Source organism: Sinohyriopsis cumingii, chromosome 11, assembly GCF_028554795.1.
Source record: "Sinohyriopsis cumingii isolate HCF-2022 chromosome 11, ASM2855479v2, whole genome shotgun sequence".
NCBI lineage: Eukaryota > Metazoa > Mollusca > Bivalvia > Unionida > Unionidae > Sinohyriopsis > Sinohyriopsis cumingii.
Window position 1 is genome coordinate 46751366 of NC_142971.1, and position 14207 is coordinate 46765572.

The 14207-nt window shown below is 33.4% G+C and overlaps 6 non-coding genes across 6 annotated transcripts; all 6 read right to left on the bottom strand.

Annotated features, from left to right (window-relative positions):
* Positions 1-657: 657 nt before the first annotated feature.
* Positions 658-776, bottom strand: LOC149788170 (5S ribosomal RNA). Its single transcript, XR_016424491.1, has one exon. It is a non-coding gene; the product is annotated as a 5S ribosomal RNA (ribosomal RNA).
* Positions 777-1685: 909 nt separating this feature from the next.
* Positions 1686-1804, bottom strand: LOC149788171 (5S ribosomal RNA). Its single transcript, XR_016424640.1, has one exon. It is a non-coding gene; the product is annotated as a 5S ribosomal RNA (ribosomal RNA).
* Positions 1805-5349: 3545 nt separating this feature from the next.
* On the bottom strand, positions 5350-5468 carry LOC149788172 (5S ribosomal RNA). The gene has a single exon (XR_016424492.1). It is a non-coding gene; the product is annotated as a 5S ribosomal RNA (ribosomal RNA).
* Positions 5469-6368: 900 nt separating this feature from the next.
* LOC149788173 (5S ribosomal RNA) lies at positions 6369-6487 on the bottom strand. Its single transcript, XR_016424779.1, has one exon. It is a non-coding gene; the product is annotated as a 5S ribosomal RNA (ribosomal RNA).
* A 3575-nt stretch (positions 6488-10062) lies between these two features.
* LOC149788174 (5S ribosomal RNA) lies at positions 10063-10181 on the bottom strand. The gene has a single exon (XR_016424493.1). It is a non-coding gene; the product is annotated as a 5S ribosomal RNA (ribosomal RNA).
* Positions 10182-11090: 909 nt separating this feature from the next.
* On the bottom strand, positions 11091-11209 carry LOC149788175 (5S ribosomal RNA). Its single transcript, XR_016424641.1, has one exon. It is a non-coding gene; the product is annotated as a 5S ribosomal RNA (ribosomal RNA).
* Between the last annotated feature and the right edge of the window lie 2998 nt (positions 11210-14207).

A 14207-nucleotide genomic window follows, 5' to 3' on the forward strand; every position in this document is an offset into this window, starting at 1 on the left:
AAACTTACTGTAATCAAAACAGAATTTTATAACCCAATTTATTTAGCCAATGGCCCATATTTACAGTATTCGCTACAGGATGCCAATTTTCCCACTGGCAGACTGAGGCCCTGCTGTAAAAGAAATCAATCAATCAATAAATTAATATAAAAAATTCTCACAATTCATACATTCCATATTTATCAATCAATTAGTGAATAAGAAATACCACAAATAAGTACCCAAAATGAAAGACATTGATCGCATATTTTGCAACTCTGCGCTAGAGACTACACCAGGAATATATGAGAAGAAACTTGAAGGAAGTATTTCGACGTGAAAGGAGGCAGCTTGTTGTGGTAGTAAAAGTAGAGGAAACTGGATAAATTGAACCGAATTTGTTAATAAGAAATACTGGTCATCTATGATCGCATATTCCAGTAGTAAGGATCGAAACCAAGAGCAGAGAAGTGCAAAGCAACATTTGCTATATTCAGGTCCTATACTTGATTTTTTTAGGATCCGAATTATTGAAGAAAGTTAAGGAAAAAGAGAAAATGAAAGTCGAGAAATTGCTCTATTTATTATTTATATTGAATAAAGTAAATTTAGTTACAATAAAAGAAAGAAAGAAAAACTTCAACTGTTTTTAGTTATAAAAGAAAAAAAAAAAATTAGAGTCTACAGCACCCGGTATTCCCAGGCGGTCACCCATCCAAGTACTAACCGGGCCCGACGTTGCTTAACTTCGGTGATCGGACGAGAACCGGTGCTTTCAACGTGGTATGGCCGTAGACACAAGTGTGTGTAAATTTAAGACTTATATTCGCTTCTCTCTTCACCGTTTCCGATGTACAGACGTTTACGTTTATGTGCCGTGTAAAATTAGTAATTAAAGTGTACTTATTAAAACTTATATAGATAAACTGCCTTCATACATTATTCAAATTTGTAATTCAGGCATTTTCGGACTCGGACATTAGTTGCTTAACCGGAGGTTTACACCTTCAAATGGACTTAAATAACAATGCATTTAAACGAAGATTCAGTTCATTTTTGTTGTTTTTGGGCATTATTATTATTATTATTATTATTATTATTTATCTTATATCAACTGACTAATTCAATAGGTAAATAATCGACATCAGCCTATGAGCTACCTTTAAAGACGGACTCGAATCTGATTTGAAACGGATATCGTCTTGCAGCTCGGAAACGTTAAAGTTGTGGAAACACAGAAAGTGCAAGGAAGTGGAAGCAGGGAACATCCATCCAAACTTACTGTAATCAAAACAGAGATTTATACACCAATTTATTTTGTCAATGGCCCATATTCGAAGTATTCGCTAAGGGATGCCAAGTTTCACACTGATAGACTGGTGCCCTGCTAAAAACAGGTAAATAAATTAAAATAATTAAAAATAATACATTCCAAATATATCTATCAATTATTGAATAAGAAATACCACAGACAAGTATCCAAAATGAAAGACATCGATTGCATACGTTGCAATTATTCGCTATAGGCTGAATCCGGAATATCAGAAGAAATTTGGAGGATCTGGACGGCATACGAGGCGGCCCATTTCGATCCTGGAGGTAGAGGAAACTGAAAAATTTGCACCAGATTTGTGAACAAGAAATATTGGCCATATATGATCGCATATCCTCACAGTGAGGATGGAACCAAAAAAAAATTTAAAAAATGCCTACAGCACCCGGTATTCCCAGGCGGTCACCCATCCAAGTACTAACCGGGCCCGACGTTGCTTAACTTCGGTGATCGGACGAGAACCGGTGTTTTCAACGTGGTATGGCCGTAGACATTTGTATGTACAAATTTAAGACTAATATAGGTTGTCTCTTCGTCGTTACAAAGATATATTACACACACACGCACACACATATATTTATATATATATATATATATATATATATATATATATATATATATATATATATATATATATATATATATATATATATATATATATTAGAGACAGGGGAGAGCTCTGCTTACGACAATACATCCCTTCAGTTTCAATCTGTAAAGAAGCAAGAGCTTATTTGATCGCCGATGTCACTGACATGTAGGTTGCCATATTTGTGCAGTCATTTGAATAGTAATACAATGGCGAGTTCCGTGTCAAATTTCATCAAGGTTGTCGTTTTCTTTCGTCAGTCAGCTTCATTAACGACAAATGATGTTATACTCGGAATTATTTCTGAGAAAATAAATCGTATTTCTCTCGATTTCATGCAGGTATATCTCGATGAAAGGTCGGTCAAGTTTGCATGGCAGGCTAGTAAGCACAGGGGCTCGCATCGTTGCTCACAATTGAACTGACAGTCATACATTTTATACTATATGTACGACTGATAGTTTCATTGTAAGCAATGATACGAGCCCCCTGTGGCTAGTAAGCAGCCTATGCCGATACCGCATGGTGTCGGCGATTTTCAACGTTTTGATAAGCAAAACAAATGTCCATACACCCCAATACTAATGTCCAAATATCAAAAATCGCTATTTTGGGACTATTATGAATTCATTCAAGGACATTCTAAATTACATCATCGCCACACGTCAAGATTGTTATTACATCAGCACATTCAAAATTGGACTTCATTCAGAAAACCACTGGCATTCATTTGGAACACTACCCTTTTGGACTTGTCATATAACTTTTCATGGACTATTTGTGATTTCATTTATAATGCTGAAAAGTATTTAAATTTTCACTTTGTATTCTTTATAAAAATAAATTAAGTCGGTTGGTTTAGATTGGCTAAGATAGCATTAAGGTGTTTTTGTTTATATGAGCCAATATCACATTATTCTTTTCTTGGTTTAGATGGGCTAAGTTCACATTATGGTACATTGGTTTAGATGGGCTAAGTTCACATTAAGGTGTTTGGCTAAGTTTCCATTAAGATATTTGGTTTAGATTGGCTAAGTTTGCATTAAAGTGTATTGGCTTATATTGGCAAATTTCACATAGGAATTTGATTTAGATGGCCTAAGTTCACATTATGGTGTTCTGGCAAAAGACTGCTTGGTTTTGTTAGGCAATGAGGGTAGTCTTGCTCAAGGGTACAATAGGGCAACCAGCTTGATAGAAATCTATCATGTTAACCATTGGACTGATGTACATTTTATCAGTGTAATTTAGAGTCTGTTTAAACCATTCCGAATCCCCCCATCTCTCTCTCTCTCTCTCTCTCACACACATATATATATATATATATATATATATATATATATATATATATATATATATATATATATATATATATATATATATATATATGAAAGAAATAATATTTTCAATCTTTCTGCACTGTACTGATTTTCTGGTTGAATACTAAAAGTAAGTTTAAATATATATAAGGAGTTTGCAAATTTTATAAAAGTCAGCTTGCCTAGCAAGTAGTAGGTCAATATGATACAATGTAGAATTTAAGAAAATGTCATTATATGTATTGAAACGTTTGTTTCCTTTGTATCTGTTGATATCTAAAATCCATATCCCAATAATTAAAATTATCCAAGACTATATGTAAATAATACACATATGTATGTATGTATGTACACACACAAACGTATATATATATATATATATATATATATATATATATATATATATATATATATATATATATATATATATATATATATATATATATCACAAAAGACACACACATATCTTAAAACACCCTCAGCCACCCAGGATATATATATGATCCGTTTTTACGAGATAAACTTATTAATTCAGTATGGTATAATTATCGAGTAAGATCAGTAGAGTTTTTGCCCTTGTTTGCAATCGTTATAGGATAACGCGTTAAAAATAAAATTACACAGAAGTACAATTAATGTTAATAGCTGATAAAGTTATGCGAACTTTGTTGCATACTCTCTCTCTCTCTCTCTCTCTCTCTCTCGTGTGTCAGTATGATAAAGCAAGAAGAAAAAGGAAGAACAGTAAAGAACATATATAAAAAGGTTTATTGAAACAGCGTCTCATCATGGTGTGGGCACCACGATGCATAGGGATAAATAAAAAAGCGAGTATTCCATTACTTTTCACTTCATTTGATATGCATCCATATGACACAGAATGCTCTCGGTGAGTACAGGGAATCAGATAAACGTCACTGTGCGGGACTAGGTATAAAACATTTATTGTAGTTTTAATTGTAAATTTTTCGGGCATTTAAGTAGAAATTAAATGATTTCAGTTCTAGTGAGAACAACATTTCGACTGTAAAACATAATTTGTTGTCTTGATGCGTTTTCAAGACTCTTGGGCTGATTAGTCACACATCTCTTCAACGTTTCCGATGTACAAATGTTTGTGTGCAGTATAATATTAGTAACTAAAGTGTATACTGATTCAAAGTTCTAATCCAAAAGAAGCAAAACTGGCCTCAGATACTCATATTTGTCACTCATCCATTTTCTGACCCAGATAAGGGGAGAATTCCATGTTGAAATTGACTTAAAATGCAGATTCAGGACATTATTGTTGTTGTTATTATTATTATTATTATTCCTCTTTCTGTCCTATCATTTGGTTAAAATAAGCGACACCGGCCTATAAGCTAACTTTAAAAATAGGGTCTTATGAGATTTGCAAAGGATCTCTTCTTGCAACTTGTAGAAGTTAACGTTGTGGAAATACAGAAAGTGGAAGCATGAAATATCTATCTAAACTTACTGTAATCAAAACAGAATTTTATAACCCAATTTATTTAGCCAATGGCCCATATTTACAGTATTCGCTACAGGATGCCAATTTTCCCACTGGCAGACTGAGGCCCTGCTGTAAAAGAAATCAATCAATCAATAAATTAATATAAAAAATTCTCACAATTCATACATTCCATATTTATCAATCAATTAGTGAATAAGAAATACCACAAATAAGTACCCAAAATGAAAGACATTGATCGCATATTTTGCAACTCTGCGCTAGAGACTACACCAGGAATATATGAGAAGAAACTTGAAGGAAGTATTTCGACGTGAAAGGAGGCAGCTTGTTGTGGTAGTAAAAGTAGAGGAAACTGGATAAATTGAACCGAATTTGTTAATAAGAAATACTGGTCATCTATGATCGCATATTCCAGTAGTAAGGATCGAAACCAAGAGCAGAGAAGTGCAAAGCAACATTTGCTATATTCAGGTCCTATACTTGATTTTTTTAGGATCCGAATTATTGAAGAAAGTTAAGGAAAAAGAGAAAATGAAAGTCGAGAAATTGCTCTATTTATTATTTATATTGAATAAAGTAAATTTAGTTACAATAAAAGAAAGAAAGAAAAACTTCAACTGTTTTTAGTTATAAAAGAAAAAAAAAAAATTAGAGTCTACAGCACCCGGTATTCCCAGGCGGTCACCCATCCAAGTACTAACCGGGCCCGACGTTGCTTAACTTCGGTGATCGGACGAGAACCGGTGCTTTCAACGTGGTATGGCCGTAGACACAAGTGTGTGTAAATTTAAGACTTATATTCGCTTCTCTCTTCACCGTTTCCGATGTACAGACGTTTACGTTTATGTGCCGTGTAAAATTAGTAATTAAAGTGTACTTATTAAAACTTATATAGATAAACTGCCTTCATACATTATTCAAATTTGTAATTCAGGCATTTTCGGACTCGGACATTAGTTGCTTAACCGGAGGTTTACACCTTCAAATGGACTTAAATAACAATGCATTTAAACGAAGATTCAGTTCATTTTTGTTGTTTTTGGGCATTATTATTATTATTATTATTTATCTTGTATCAACTGACTAATTCAATAGGTAAATAATCGACATCAGCCTATGAGCTACCTTTAAAGACGGACTCGAATCTGATTTGAAACGGATATCGTCTTGCAGCTCGGAAACGTTAAAGTTGTGGAAACACAGAAAGTGCAAGGAAGTGGAAGCAGGGAACATCCATCCAAACTTACTGTAATCAAAACAGAGATTTATACACCAATTTATTTTGTCAATGGCCCATATTCGAAGTATTCGCTAAGGGATGCCAAGTTTCACACTGATAGACTGGTGCCCTGCTAAAAACAGGTAAATAAATTAAAATAATTAAAAATAATACATTCCAAATATATCTATCAATTATTGAATAAGAAATACCACAGACAAGTATCCAAAATGAAAGACATCGATTGCATACGTTGCAATTATTCGCTATAGGCTGAATCCGGAATATCAGAAGAAATTTGGAGGATCTGGACGGCATACGAGGCGGCCCATTTCGATCCTGGAGGTAGAGGAAACTGAAAAATTTGCACCAGATTTGTGAACAAGAAATATTGGCCATATATGATCGCATATCCTCACAGTGAGGATGGAACCAAAAAAAAATTTAAAAAATGCCTACAGCACCCGGTATTCCCAGGCGGTCACCCATCCAAGTACTAACCGGGCCCGACGTTGCTTAACTTCGGTGATCGGACGAGGACCGGTGTTTTCAACGTGGTATGGCCGTAGACATTTGTATGTACAAATTTAAGACTAAGATAGGTTGTCTCTTCGTCGTTACAAAGATATATTACACACGCACACACACACACACACACACACACACACACACATATATATATATATATATATATATATATATATATATATATATATATATATATATATATATATATATATATATATATATATATATATATATATATATATATATATTAGAGACAGGGGAGAGCTCTGCTTACGACAATACATCCCTTCAGTTTCAATCTGTAAAGAAGCAAGAGCTTATTTGATCGCCGATGTCACTGACATGTAGGTTGCCATATTTGTGCAGTCATTTGAATAGTAATACAATGGCGAGTTCCGTGTCAAATTTCATCAAGGTTGTCGTTTTCTTTCGTCAGTCAGCTTCATTAACAACAAATGATGTTATACTCGGAATTATTTCTGAGAAAATAAATCGTATTTCTCTCGATTTCATGCAGGTATATCTCGATGAAAGGTCGGTCAAGTTTGCATGGCAGGCTAGTAAGCACAGGGGCTCGCATCGTTGCTCACAATTGAACTGACAGTCATACATTTTATACTATATGTACGACTGATAGTTTCATTGTAAGCAATGATACGAGCCCCCTGTGGCTAGTAAGCAGCCTATGCCGATACCGCATGGTGTCGGCGATTTCCAACGTTTTGATAAGCAAAACAAATATGTCCATACACCCCAATACTAATGTCCAAATATCAAAAATCGCTATTTTGGGACTATTATGAATTCATTCAAGGACATTCTAAATTACATCATCGCCACACGTCAAGATTGTTATTACATCAGCACATTCAAAATTGGACTTCATTCAGAAAACCACTGGCATTCATTTGGAACACTACCCTTTTGGACTTGTCATATAACTTTTCATGGACTATTTGTGATTTCATTTATAATGCTGAAAAGTATTTAAATTTTCACTTTGTATTCTTTATAAAAATAAATTAAGTCGGTTGGTTTAGATTGGCTAAGATAGCATTAAGGTGTTTTTGTTTATATGAGCCAATATCACATTATTCTTTTCTTGGTTTAGATGGGCTAAGTTCACATTATGGTACATTGGTTTAGATGGGCTAAGTTCACATTAAGGTGTTTGGCTAAGTTTCCATTAAGATATTTGGTTTAGATTGGCTAAGTTTGCATTAAAGTGTATTGGCTTATATTGGCAAATTTCACATAGGAATTTGATTTAGATGGCCTAAGTTCACATTATGGTGTTCTGGCAAAAGACTGCTTGGTTTTATTAGGCAATGAGGGTAGTCTTGCTCAAGGGTACAATAGGGCAACCAGCTTGATAGAAATCTATCATGTTAACCATTGGACTGATGTACATTTTATCAGTGTAATTTAGAGTCTGTTTAAACCATTCCGAATCCCCCCATCTCTCTCTCTCTCTCTCTCATATATATATATATATATATATATATATATATATATATATATATATATATAATATATATATATATATATATATATATATATATATATATATATATGAAAGAAATAATATTTTCAATCTTTCTGCACTGTACTGATTTTCTGGTTGAATACTAAAAGTAAGTTTAAATATATATAAGGAGTTTATAAATTTTATAAAAGTCAGCTTGCCTAGCAAGTAGTAGGTCAATATGATACAATGTAGAATTTAAGAAAATGTCATTATATGTATTGAAACGTTTGTTTCCTTTGTATCTGTTGATACCTAAAAATCCATATCCCAATAATTAAAATTATCCAAGACTATATGTAAATAATACACATATGTATGTATGTATGTACACACACAAACGTATATATATATATATATATATATATATATATATATATATATATATATATATATATATATATATATATATATATCACAAAAGACACACACATATCTTAAAACACCCTCAGCCACCCAGGATATATATATGATCCGTTTTTACGAGATAAACTTATTAATTCAGTATGGTATAATTATCGAGTAAGATCAGTAGAGTTTTTGCCCTTGTTTGCAATCGTTATAGGATAACGCGTTAAAAATAAAATTACACAGAAGTACAATTAATGTTAATAGCTGATAAAGTTATGCGAACTTTGTTGCATACTCTCTCTCTCTCTCTCTCTCTCGTGTGTCAGTATGATAAAGCAAGAAGAAAAAGGAAGAACAGTAAAGAACATATATAAAAAGGTTTATTGAAACAGCGTCTCATCATGGTGTGGGCACCACGATGCATAGGGATAAATAAAAAAGCGAGTATTCCATTACTTTTCACTTCATTTGATATGCATCCATATGACACAGAATGCTCTCGGTGAGTACAGGGAATCAGATAAACGTCACTGTGCGGGACTAGGTATAAAACATTTATTGTAGTTTTAATTGTAAATTTTTCGGGCATTTAAGTAGAAATTAAATGATTTCAGTTCTAGTGAGAACAACATTTCGACTGTAAAACATAATTTGTTGTCTTGATGCGTTTTCAAGACTCTTGGGCTGATTAGTCACACATCTCTTCAACGTTTCCGATGTACAAATGTTTGTGTGCAGTATAATATTAGTAACTAAAGTGTATACTGATTCAAAGTTCTAATCCAAAAGAAGCAAAACTGGCCTCAGATACTCATATTTGTCACTCATCCATTTTCTGACCCAGATAAGGGGAGAATTCCATGTTGAAATTGACTTAAAATGCAGATTCAGGACATTATTGTTGTTGTTATTATTATTATTATTATTCCTCTTTCTGTCCTATCATTTGGTTAAAATAAGCGACACCGGCCTATAAGCTAACTTTAAAAATAGGGTCTTATGAGATTTGCAAAGGATCTCTTCTTGCAACTTGTAGAAGTTAACGTTGTGGAAATACAGAAAGTGGAAGCATGAAATATCTATCTAAACTTACTGTAATCAAAACAGAATTTTATAACCCAATTTATTTAGCCAATGGCCCATATTTACAGTATTCGCTACAGGATGCCAATTTTCCCACTGGCAGACTGAGGCCCTGCTGTAAAAGAAATCAATCAATCAATAAATTAATATAAAAAATTCTCACAATTCATACATTCCATATTTATCAATCAATTAGTGAATAAGAAATACCACAAATAAGTACCCAAAATGAAAGACATTGATCGCATATTTTGCAACTCTGCGCTAGAGACTACACCAGGAATATATGAGAAGAAACTTGAAGGAAGTATTTCGACGTGAAAGGAGGCAGCTTGTTGTGGTAGTAAAAGTAGAGGAAACTGGATAAATTGAACCGAATTTGTTAATAAGAAATACTGGTCATCTATGATCGCATATTCCAGTAGTAAGGATCGAAACCAAGAGCAGAGAAGTGCAAAGCAACATTTGCTATATTCAGGTCCTATACTTGATTTTTTTAGGATCCGAATTATTGAAGAAAGTTAAGGAAAAAGAGAAAATGAAAGTCGAGAAATTGCTCTATTTATTATTTATATTGAATAAAGTAAATTTAGTTACAATAAAAGAAAGAAAGAAAAACTTCAACTGTTTTTAGTTATAAAAGAAAAAAAAAAAATTAGAGTCTACAGCACCCGGTATTCCCAGGCGGTCACCCATCCAAGTACTAACCGGGCCCGACGTTGCTTAACTTCGGTGATCGGACGAGAACCGGTGCTTTCAACGTGGTATGGCCGTAGACACAAGTGTGTGTAAATTTAAGACTTATATTCGCTTCTCTCTTCACCGTTTCCGATGTACAGACGTTTACGTTTATGTGCCGTGTAAAATTAGTAATTAAAGTGTACTTATTAAAACTTATATAGATAAACTGCCTTCATACATTATTCAAATTTGTAATTCAGGCATTTTCGGACTCGGACATTAGTTGCTTAACCGGAGGTTTACACCTTCAAATGGACTTAAATAACAATGCATTTAAACGAAGATTCAGTTCATTTTTGTTGTTTTTGGGCATTATTATTATTATTATTATTATTATTATTTATCTTATATCAACTGACTAATTCAATAGGTAAATAATCGACATCAGCCTATGAGCTACCTTTAAAGACGGACTCGAATCTGATTTGAAACGGATATCGTCTTGCATCTCGGAAACGTTAAAGTTGTGGAAACACAGAAAGTGCAAGGAAGTGGAAGCAGGGAACATCCATCCAAACTTACTGTAATCAAAACAGAGATTTATACACCAATTTATTTTGTCAATGGCCCATATTCGAAGTATTCGCTAAGGGATGCCAAGTTTCACACTGATAGACTGGTGCCCTGCTAAAAACAGGTAAATAAATTAAAATAATTAAAAATAATACATTCCAAATATATCTATCAATTATTGAATAAGAAATACCACAGACAAGTATCCAAAATGAAAGACATCGATTGCATACGTTGCAATTATTCGCTATAGGCTGAATCCGGAATATCAGAAGAAATTTGGAGGATCTGGACGGCATACGAGGCGGCCCATTTCGATCCTGGAGGTAGAGGAAACTGAAAAATTTGCACCAGATTTGTGAACAAGAAATATTGGCCATATATGATCGCATATCCTCACAGTGAGGATGGAACCAAAAAAAAATTTAAAAAATGCCTACAGCACCCGGTATTCCCAGGCGGTCACCCATCCAAGTACTAACCGGGCCCGACGTTGCTTAACTTCGGTGATCGGACGAGAACCGGTGTTTTCAACGTGGTATGGCCGTAGACATTTGTATGTACAAATTTAAGACTAATATAGGTTGTCTCTTCGTCGTTACAAAGATATATTACACACACACGCACACACATATATATATATATATATATATATATATATATATATATATATATATATATATATATATATATATATATATATATATATATATATATATATATATATTAGAGACAGGGGAGAGCTCTGCTTACGACAATACATCCCTTCAGTTTCAATCTGTAAAGAAGCAAGAGCTTATTTGATCGCCGATGTCACTGACATGTAGGTTGCCATATTTGTGCAGTCATTTGAATAGTAATACAATGGCGAGTTCCGTGTCAAATTTCATCAAGGTTGTCGTTTTCTTTCGTCAGTCAGCTTCATTAACGACAAATGATGTTATACTCGGAATTATTTCTGAGAAAATAAATCGTATTTCTCTCGATTTCATGCAGGTATATCTCGATGAAAGGTCGGTCAAGTTTGCATGGCAGGCTAGTAAGCACAGGGGCTCGCATCGTTGCTCACAATTGAACTGACAGTCATACATTTTATACTATATGTACGACTGATAGTTTCATTGTAAGCAATGATACGAGCCCCCTGTGGCTAGTAAGCAGCCTATGCCGATACCGCATGGTGTCGGCGATTTTCAACGTTTTGATAAGCAAAACAAATGTCCATACACCCCAATACTAATGTCCAAATATCAAAAATCGCTATTTTGGGACTATTATGAATTCATTCAAGGACATTCTAAATTACATCATCGCCACACGTCAAGATTGTTATTACATCAGCACATTCAAAATTGGACTTCATTCAGAAAACCACTGGCATTCATTTGGAACACTACCCTTTTGGACTTGTCATATAACTTTTCATGGACTATTTGTGATTTCATTTATAATGCTGAAAAGTATTTAAATTTTCACTTTGTATTCTTTATAAAAATAAATTAAGTCGGTTGGTTTAGATTGGCTAAGATAGCATTAAGGTGTTTTTGTTTATATGAGCCAATATCACATTATTCTTTTCTTGGTTTAGATGGGCTAAGTTCACATTATGGTACATTGGTTTAGATGGGCTAAGTTCACATTAAGGTGTTTGGCTAAGTTTCCATTAAGATATTTGGTTTAGATTGGCTAAGTTTGCATTAAAGTGTATTGGCTTATATTGGCAAATTTCACATAGGAATTTGATTTAGATGGCCTAAGTTCACATTATGGTGTTCTGGCAAAAGACTGCTTGGTTTTGTTAGGCAATGAGGGTAGTCTTGCTCAAGGGTACAATAGGGCAACCAGCTTGATAGAAATCTATCATGTTAACCATTGGACTGATGTACATTTTATCAGTGTAATTTAGAGTCTGTTTAAACCATTCCGAATCCCCCCATCTCTCTCTCTCTCTCTCTCTCACACATATATATATATATATATATATATATATATATATATATATATATATATATATATATATATATATATATATATATATATGAAAGAAATAATATTTTCAATCTTTCTGCACTGTACTGATTTTCTGGTTGAATACTAAAAGTAAGTTTAAATATATATAAGGAGTTTGCAAATTTTATAAAAGTCAGCTTGCCTAGCAAGTAGTAGGTCAATATGATACAATGTAGAATTTAAGAAAATGTCATTATATGTATTGAAACGTTTGTTTCCTTTGTATCTGTTGATATCTAAAATCCATATCCCAATAATTAAAATTATCCAAGACTATATGTAAATAATACACATATGTATGTATGTATGTACACACACAAACGTATATATATATATATATATATATATATATATATATATATATATATATATATATATATATATCACAAAAGACACACACATATCTTAAAACACCCTCAGCCACGCAGGATATATATATGATCCGTTTTTACGAGATAAACTTATTAATTCAGTATGGTATAATTATCGAGTAAGATCAGTAGAGTTTTTGCCCTTGTTTGCAATCGTTATAGGATAACGCGTTAAAAATAAAATTACACAGAAGTACAATTAATGTTAATAGCTGATAAAGTTATGCGAACTTTGTTGCATACTCTCTCTCTCTCTCTCTCTCTCTCTCGTGTGTCAGTATGATAAAGCAAGAAGAAAAAGGAAGAACAGTAAAGAACATATATAAAAAGGTTTATTGAAACAGCGTCTCATCATGGTGTGGGCACCACGATGCATAGGGATAAATAAAAAAGCGAGTATTCCATTACTTTTCACTTCATTTGATATGCATCCATATGACACAGAATGCTCTCGGTGAGTACAGGGAATCAGATAAACGTCACTGTGCGGGACTAGGTATAAAACATTTATTGTAGTTTTAATTGTAAATTTTTCGGGCATTTAAGTAGAAATTAAATGATTTCAGTTCTAGTGAGAACAACATTTCGACTGTAAAACATAATTTGTTGTCTTGATGCGTTTTCAAGACTCTTGGGCTGATTAGTCACACATCTCTTCAACGTTTCCGATGTACAAATGTTTGTGTGCAGTATAATATTAGTAACTAAAGTGTATACTGATTCAAAGTTCTAATCCAAAAGAAGCAAAACTGGCCTCAGATACTCATATTTGTCACTCATCCATTTTCTGACCCAGATAAGGGGAGAATTCCATGTTGAAATTGACTTAAAATGCAGATTCAGGACATTATTGTTGTTGTTATTATTATTATTATTATTCCTCTTTCTGTCCTATCATTTGGTTAAAATAAGCGACACCGGCCTATAAGCTAACTTTAAAAATAGGGTCTTATGAGATTTGCAAAGGATCTCTTCTTGCAACTTGTAGAAGTTAACGTTGTGGAAATACAGAAAGTGGAAGCATGAAATATCTATCTAAACTTACTGTAATCAAAACAGAATTTTATAACCCAATTTATTTAGCCAATGGCCCATATTTACAGTATTCGCTACAGGATGCCAATTTTCCCACTGGCAGACTGAGGCCCTGCTGTAAAAGAAATCAATCA